Here is an 8,979-nt window from a genome sequence, read left to right on the forward strand (position 1 = left end):
ACAAGGATCTATGAAATGTTATGATAAAAGTTAACTCCCCTCCACCCCCCAAAAAAGGTCTATAGGTCAGAAAACTTGAGCACTAGTCCTGCCTCTGTCACTAACCAGTTGATGTCTGTGCAAATCTCATTTTTGTTCTGGGCTTCCGTTTCTCCATTTTTGGATTGGATTAGCTGATTTTTTAATATCATATAATTTTATATTTTTTTAGGATCTATATAGTGTAAACAGTGTATATGTGTGTATAAAAATATAAAAGTCACAAGATTCTGGTGAAGAAATCAAAGAATATAAATTTATATACATAAATGTATATTTATATACATAAATGTTTATATTTACATACATAAATATATATATATAGCAATCAAAGAAAAAAAAACTAGAGAGAGAGAGAGGAGAGAGACATCAGGTTTAGAGGTAGGAAGACTCAATATTGCTAAGGTACCAGTCTTCCAAAATTGATCTATAGATTCAACAAAATCCCAGTCAAAATTCCAGCAATTTATTTTGTGACTATCAACAAACTGATTCAAAAGTATATATGGAAAAGCAAAATACTCAGTATAACCAACAAGATATTGAAGAAGAGCAAAGTCAGAAGACTGACATTGCCTGACTTCAAGACTTACTATAAAGCTACAATAATCTAAACAGTGTGATATTGGTGAAAGAATAGACAAATAGATCAATTAAACAGAATAGAGAGTCCAAAAATAGACACACACAAAATTAGTCAACTAATCTTTGACAAAGAGGCAAAGACAACACAATGGAGAAAGGTAGTCTTTTCAACACATGGTGTGGAATGACTGAACATCTACATGCAAAAAATAATAATTTAGATTTTACATCTCTCACAAAATGAACTCAACATATATCATAGACCTAAATGTAAATTGCAACACTATAAAACTCCTGGAAGATAACATAGGAGAAAATACAGATGACCTTGAGTGTGGAGATGAATTTTAGGTACAACAGGGCCTGATACATAATAGAAGTCATTGATAAGTTAAACTTTATTAAATTTAAAACTCTGCTCTTTGAAAGACACTATTAAGAGTTAGAACAGACAATCCACAGAGTGGCAGAAAATGTTTGCAAAACACATGTCTGATAAAGGACTATTATTCAAAATATACAAAGAACTCTTAAAACTCAACAGTAAGAAAACAAACAATTTAAAAATGAACAAAATATCTGAACAGATACTTTACCAGAAAAGATACATAGATGGCATATGAAAAGATGCTCCACATCGTATATCTTTAAGCAGTTGCAAATTAAAACAATGAGATACCACTACACACCTATTAGAATGGCCAAAACCTGGGGTGCCTGGGTGGCTCAGTCAGTTGAGCATCCAACTCTTGGCTCAGGTTCATGATCTCAGGGTCTTGAGATTGAGCCCCACATCAGGATCCGTGCACTCAGTGTGATGTCTGCTTGAGATTCTCTCTCCCTCTCCCTCTCCCTATGTCCCTCCCCCTGCTCATGCTCTCTCTCTCAACAAATAAATAAATAAATAAATAAATAAATAAATAAATAAGATCTTAAAAAAAAAAATAAGAATGGCCAAAACCCAAAACACTGATAATACCAAATATTGGTGAGAATGTGGAGTACAGGAACTCTCATTTCTTGTGGGTGAGAATGAAGCAGGGCACAGCCATTTGGAAGACAGTTTAGCAGTTTCTTACAAAACTAAACATAGTCTCACCACACAATTCAACAATCATGCTCCTTGGTATTTATCCAAATGATGTGAAAACTTATGTCCACACAAAAACCTACAAGTGAATGTTCATACAGCTTATTCATAACTGTCAAAATGTGGAAACACCAAGGATGACCTTCAATAGGTGAATGGATGAACAAACTTTGGTATATCTATGCAATGGAATATTATTCAGCAAGGAAAATAAGGAAGCAAGCTATGGAAATACATAGAGGAATCATAAATGCATATTACTAAGTGAAAAAAGTCTGAAAAGGCTATAAACTGTATGTGTCATATATGAATTATATGACATTCTGGAAAAAGGCAAAACAGTAAAAAGAAAGTAGAAAGATCATTGATGGCCAGGGGTTTGGAGAAAAGAAGAGAAGAATGAACAAGTGGAGCACAGGGGGGTTTAGGGCACTGAGACTATCCTGTATAATACTCTAACAGTGGATACATGACATTATACATTTGCCAAAACCCATAGAATGTATAACATAGAGTGAGCACTAAGTAAACCACGGCTTTAGTTAATAATAATTTATTTTTTTAAGATTTTATTTTTTTATTTGACAGAGAGAGAGAGCATGAGCAGGGGGAGAAGGAGTTGGAGAAGCAGCCTCCCACTGAGCAGGAAGCCCGATATGGGACTCGATCCCAGGACCCTGGGATACTGACCCAAGCTGAAGGCAGATGCCCCACCAACTGAGCCACCAGCCACCCTAATAATGTATTTTTTTGTTCATCAATTGTAACAAATGTACCACACTACCACAAGGTATTAATAGAGGAAACTGTGGAGTGGGAGAAGGATGAAGAAGGGGAGATACAAGGAAGCTTTCTGTACTTTCTGATCAATTTGTTATAAACCTAAAATTGTCCTGAAAAATATTTTATTTTAAAGATTTTATTTATTTATTTGACAGAGAGAGACACAGTGAGAGAGGGAACACAAGCAGGGGGAGTGGGAGAGGGAGAAGCAGGCTTCCCGCAGAGCAGGGAGCCCGATGTGGGGCTCAATCCCAGGACCCTGGGATCATGACCTGAGCTGAAGGCAGACACTTAACAACTGAGCCACCCAGGCGCCCCTGAAAAATATTTTTAAAATACAGTTGATTTTATATTTATATATATGTGTATATGTGTGTCTCTGTGTGTAAGATGATAGATGATAGATAGATGATAGATGATAGATAGATAGATGATAGATAGATAGATAGATGATAGATAGATAGATAGATATAGATAGATGATAGATAGATAGATAGATAGATAGATAGATAGATAGATAGATGATAGATGATAGATAATCAGGAGCCTTGTGGTTACCTTCTGGATATAAGTAAGTCTTAAATGTGTGATATCTACTAAGTATATAATAATTAATTATTAATACATTTATTATATGTGTGATGTGGTGATTAAGAAAATTCAGAGGAGGGCACCTGGGTGGCTCAGTTGGTTAAGTGACTGCCTTTGGCTCAGGTCATGATCCCCGGGTCCTGGGATCAAGTCCCACATCGGGCTCCCCCTACTCTGCAGGGAGCCTGCTTCTCCCTGCCCCCCTGCCTGCCACTCCTCCTGCTTGTGCTCTCTCTCTCTCTCTCTCTCTCTCTGTTAAATAAATAAATAAATAAATAAATAAATAAATAAATAAAACCTTTTTTAAAAAAAGAAGATTCAGAGGAAAGAGTGGTTTAAATCCTGTTTGCAATATTTCTAACAATAAATTGCTAGTAAAGTCACTAAACCTATATGCTTTGATTCCCCCAACTACATAATAGATGTAAAAAGTATGAGATTTAAATAAGCTAATAATTGTAAAACACAGAAAAATACTTGGCACATAGTAGGTACTCAATAAATGTTAAATATTATTTTGGTTATGTATTAACTGTTTTGGTTTTTATACATTGCCTGTATGTTTGATTCTCTGTTTTAACTCCCCAACCAGACAGACCTATATTTTAAACATCTTAAAAATAAAACAAAAAACTTGAGGTTAAACAGTGAACGTTTCACGTGCTAGGTGCTTAGTAAGTATTTGTTGATGATGTTTAAATATTCATATAACAGAGGAATGGTTGGAAAAATAAATAAGGGAATATTTTCAAAATGGCCTTCTACTTGACACATCAATAAAAATAATCCTATTTTTCAGCGAACTGTCTGGAGAGACATTTTCATCCACACCTTTGTCCCAAAAGAACTTTTTTCTATCTCAGTGTATTTATATATCAGGAGTAAATGTCAGCTAGATTCTTTTCCTAATAACTTTAAAGTAAAGCTAAAAAGAAGACAAATCAGCCTCACAGGGAAAATGTCCTCACCGGGAACTCCTTGATGGAACACAACAGCTGTGCTAACAAGTGAAGGGATGAATTTTTAAAGAATTTTAAAGAACAATTCTGAATCCCAGTTTGGAAGTGCCTTGTTTCAAAGATCACTGATGGGGTAACATTTCATTGAATTAAATATTGACTAATAACAAAACCTAGGAAGCACAATGTAAGTGATACTTATCTTTCCCAAACTCCAAAAAGAGAGGGTCAAAGTTGAACTGCTCCAAATTGAAGAGGTTATACAAGTATATTGAACACAAGATCCATCAATTTTTTAGGCAAGGGAAAGAATCCTATTATTTCTTTTGAATGATGTAATACGTTCAAAAGGGAGGATGTTTAGACCACAAATTTTGAATGGCATGAAAGATTGAACGTCAATGACAAAGAATTCACTTTCATCTCCCAACAATGTCCCCTTGAGTCTCCTTTATTCAGCATAAGCATATGATCCATTGGTAAATAACTCACTGTCTTATTTTTGGTGTACTATCCAAAGGACAGAATTAATAATAACAAAAATAGTAGCTAATGTTAATTATGTATTTTCCCACTTAATTCTCAAAACTCTATGGGGTAATGAGAGGAGGAGAAAGATGGCAGAGGAGTAGGAGACCTAAATTTCATCTGGTCCCAGGAATTCAGCTAGATAAGAATCACACCATTCTGAACACCTACGAACTCAACAGGAGATCAAAGAAAAGAATAGCAGCAACTATCTGAACAAAAACATGACCATTTTCTGGAAGGTAGGACGTATGGAGAAGTGATATTTGGGAAGATACAGAGTTCGGGGGTCCTCCATCGGCCACGACTGGCAAGTGATAGAGCAGCCGAGCACAAAATCGGAACTTTTAGAAGTCGGCTCTGCTGAGGGATGTCGCTCCAGTGGCTAAGCGGGGTGGGGGGGGGGTGGAACTCTAGCTAGGACAGTGTGGTCTCAGGACCCTTGGGGTCACAGAAAGACCAGGGGTGCCTGAGTGTGGCAGAGCTCCCAGGTATCAGAGCGGAGAAGCCAGCTGCAGAGACGGAGCCAAGGCACGGGCTCTCAGCTCGGGGTTGCCATAAACCGTGATCCGAGGCACAGTCGGGCCACTGCTCCTCCAGCAGGGACCCAACAAGTGGCAGATCTGGGGACACTCTCCTTCCTCCCCCAGGAGGCGTGACAGGGGAGCGCACCACAGGGATCTGCTGGGTTTGGAGACTCCACACCGGGTCGGGTGCCAGAGATAGAAATGCTCAGTCACAGGCCGGGTGAGCACGGAGTGTGGCCAGAGACCTGGGAGACAGGAGTGACTGACTGCTTTTCTCTGGGGGTGGACTGAGGAGTGGGGCCCCGAATTCTCGGCTCCTCTGGGGTGGAGATTGGGAGGCAGCCATTTTCACTCTCGTCCTCCAAAGCTCTACGGAAAGCTTGCAGGGGACAAAAGCTCCCAAGAGCAAACCCCAGCAGATTACTTAGCCCGGACCCAGAAAAGGCGGGCAATTCCGCCTCCAGCAAAGACATTTGGGAACCACGGCAACAGGCCCCTCCCCCAGAAGATCAGCAAGAACAGCCAGCCAAGACAAAGTTTACCAATCAATGAGAACGGAGGAACTCCAGCACTAGGGGAATATTGCACATAGAATTCATGGCTTTTTTACCATGATTCTTTAGTCTTTCAAAGTTAATTTTTTTTAACTTTTTTTTTTGAATTTTTCTTTTTCCCTTTTTCAACCAACACCTTATAAATCCTTTTTTTAAAAAAATCTTTTTTATTTTTAATTTTTAGAGTCATATTCTATCCCTTCATAGTAGTTAACCTTATTTTTGGTATATATATATAAGTTGTTCTCTCTTTAAAATTTTGGGCTACAGTTTCTTCTAACATACCAAAATATACCCTAAATCTCTAGGGAATGGCTTTGTTCTAGTCTCCTCCCTGATCACATACTCTCCCTTTTTTTATTTTTTTTTTTTACATCTTCTTCTTTCTTTTTTCAACCAACTTATCTTATCAATTCCTTTTATAAAATCTTTTATAATTTTCATCTTTACAGTCATATTCCACCCCTTCATTGTATTAACCCTTATTTTTGTACATATATGTTTTTCTTTCTTTAAAAATTTGGGAGGCACTTTCTTCTAACAGCCCAAAATAGACCCAAAATCTAGATTATATGATACTTTATGTGGAAAACCCAAAAGACTCCACCCCAAAACTGCTAGAACTCATACAAGAATTCAGTAAAGTGGCAGGATATAAAATCAATGCACAGAAATCAGTTGCATTCCTATACACCAACAAGACAGAAGAAAGAGAAATTAAGGAGTCGATCCTATTTACAATTGCAGCCAAAGCCATAAGATACCTAGGAATGAATCTAACCAAAGAGGCAAAGAATCTGTACTCAGAAAACTATAAAATACTCATGAAAGAAATTGGGGAAGACACAAAGAAATGGAAAAACGTTCCATGCCCATGGTTTGGAAGAACAAATATTGTGAAGATGTCAATGCTACCTAGAGCAATCTACACATTCAATGCAATCCCCATCAAAATACCATCCACTTTTTTCAAAGAAATGGAACAAATAATCCTAAAATTTGTATGGATCCAGAAAAGACCCCGAATAGCCAAAGGAATGTTGAAAAAGAAAAGCAAAGCTGGTGGCATCACAATTCCTGACTTCAAGCTCTATTACAAAGCTGTCATCATCAAGAAAGTATGGTACTGGCACAAAAACAGACACATAGATCAATGGAACAGAATAGAGAGCCCAGAAATGGACCCTCAACTCTATGGTCAACTAATTTTCGACAAAGCAGGAAAGAATGTCCAATGGAAAAAAGACAGTCTCTTCAACAAATGGTGTTGGGAAAATTGGACAGCCACATGCAGAAGAATGAAACTGGACCATTTTCTTACACCACACACAAAAATAGACTCAAAATGGATGAAAGACCTAAATGTGAGACAGGAGTCCATCAAAATCCTAGAGGAGAACACAGGCAGCAACCTCTTCGACCTCAGCCGCAGCAACTTCTTCCTAGAAACATCACCAAAGGCAAGGGAAGCAAGGGCAAAAATGAACTATTGGGACTTCATCAAGATAAAAAGCTTTTGCACAGCAAAAGAAACAGTCAACAAAACCAAAAGATAACCAACAGAATGGGAGAAGATATGTGCAAATGACATATCAGATAAAGGGCTAGTATCCAAAATCTATAAAGAACTTACCAAACTCAACACCCAAAGAACAAAGAATCCAATCAAGAAATGGGCAGAAGACATGAACAGACATTTTTCCAAAGAAGACATCCAAATGGCCAACAGACACATGAAAAAGTGCTCAACATCGCTCGGCATCAGGGAAATCCAAATCAAAACCTCAATGAGATACCACCTCACACCAGTCAGAATGGCTAAAATTAACAAGTCAGGAAACGACAGATGTTGGCGGGGGTGCAGAGAAAGGGGAATCTTCCTACACTGTTGGTGGGAATGCAAGCTGGTGCAGCCACTCTGGAAAACAGTATGGAGGTTCCTCAAAAAGTTGAAAATAGAGCTACCCTATGACCCAGCAATTGCACTACTGGGTATTTACCCCAAAGATACGAATGTAGTGATCCAAAGGGGTACGTGCACCCCAATGTTTATAGCAGCAATGTTCACAATAGTCAAACCATAGAAAGAGCCAAGATGTCCATCAACAGATGACAGATGAATGGATAAAGAAGATGTGGTATGTATGTATGTATATATATATATATATATATATATATATATATATGGAATATTATGCAGCCATAAAAAGGAATGAAATCTTGCCATTTGCAATGACATGGATGGAACTGGAGGGTGTTATGCTGAGCAAAATAAGTCAATCAGAGAAAGACATGTATCATATGACCTCACTGATATGAGGAATTCTTAATCTCAGGAAACAAACTGAGGGTTGCTGGAGTGGTGGGGGGTGGGAGGGATGGGGTGGCTGGGTGATAGACATTGGGGAGGGTATGTGCTATGGTGAGCACTGTGCATTGAATAAGACTATTGAATCACAGACCTGTACCCTGAAACAAATAATATATTATATGTTAAAAAAAAAAAAAGAAGAAGATAGCAGGAAAGGAAGAATGAAGGGGGGAAAATCGGAGGGGGAGACGAACCATGAGAGACTATGGACTCTGAGAAACAAACTGAAGGTTCTAGAGGGGAGGGGCATGGGGGGATGGGTTAGCCCAGTGATGGGTATTAAAGAGGGCACATATTGAATGGAGCACTGGCTGTTATATGCAAACAATGAATCATGGAACACCACAACAAAAACTTATGATGTAATGTATGGTGATTGACATCACATAATAAAATTAAAAAAAAAAAAGAATGTTTGGGTCAACCAGGAAATCAAAGAACTTAAACAATTCATGGAAACCAATGAGAATGAAAGCACATCGGTCCAAAACCTATGGGATACTGCAAAGGCGGTCCTAAGGGGGAAATACATAGCCATCCAAGCCTCACTCAAAAAAATAGAAAAATCCCAACTAATTCCAAATTCACCAACTAACTCTACACCTTAAAGATCTAGAGAAAAAGCAACAAATGATGCCTAAACCACACATTAGAAGAGAAATAATTAAGATTAGAGCAGAGATCATTGAATTAGAAACCAGAAAGACAGTAGATCAGATCAATGAAACTAGAAGCTGGCTCTTTGAAAGAATTAATAAGATCGATAAACCACCGGCCAGACTTATCCAAAAGAAAAGAGAAAGGACCCAAATTAATAAAATTATGAATGAAAGGGGAGAGATCACGACTAATCCCATGGAAAATGAAACAATTATTAGAAATTATTATCAACAACTATATGCCAACAAACTGAGCAACCTGGATTAAATGGATGCCTTCCTGGAAACTTATA

This window comes from Halichoerus grypus, chromosome 7 (assembly GCF_964656455.1).
Source record: "Halichoerus grypus chromosome 7, mHalGry1.hap1.1, whole genome shotgun sequence".
Lineage (NCBI taxonomy): Eukaryota > Metazoa > Chordata > Mammalia > Carnivora > Phocidae > Halichoerus > Halichoerus grypus.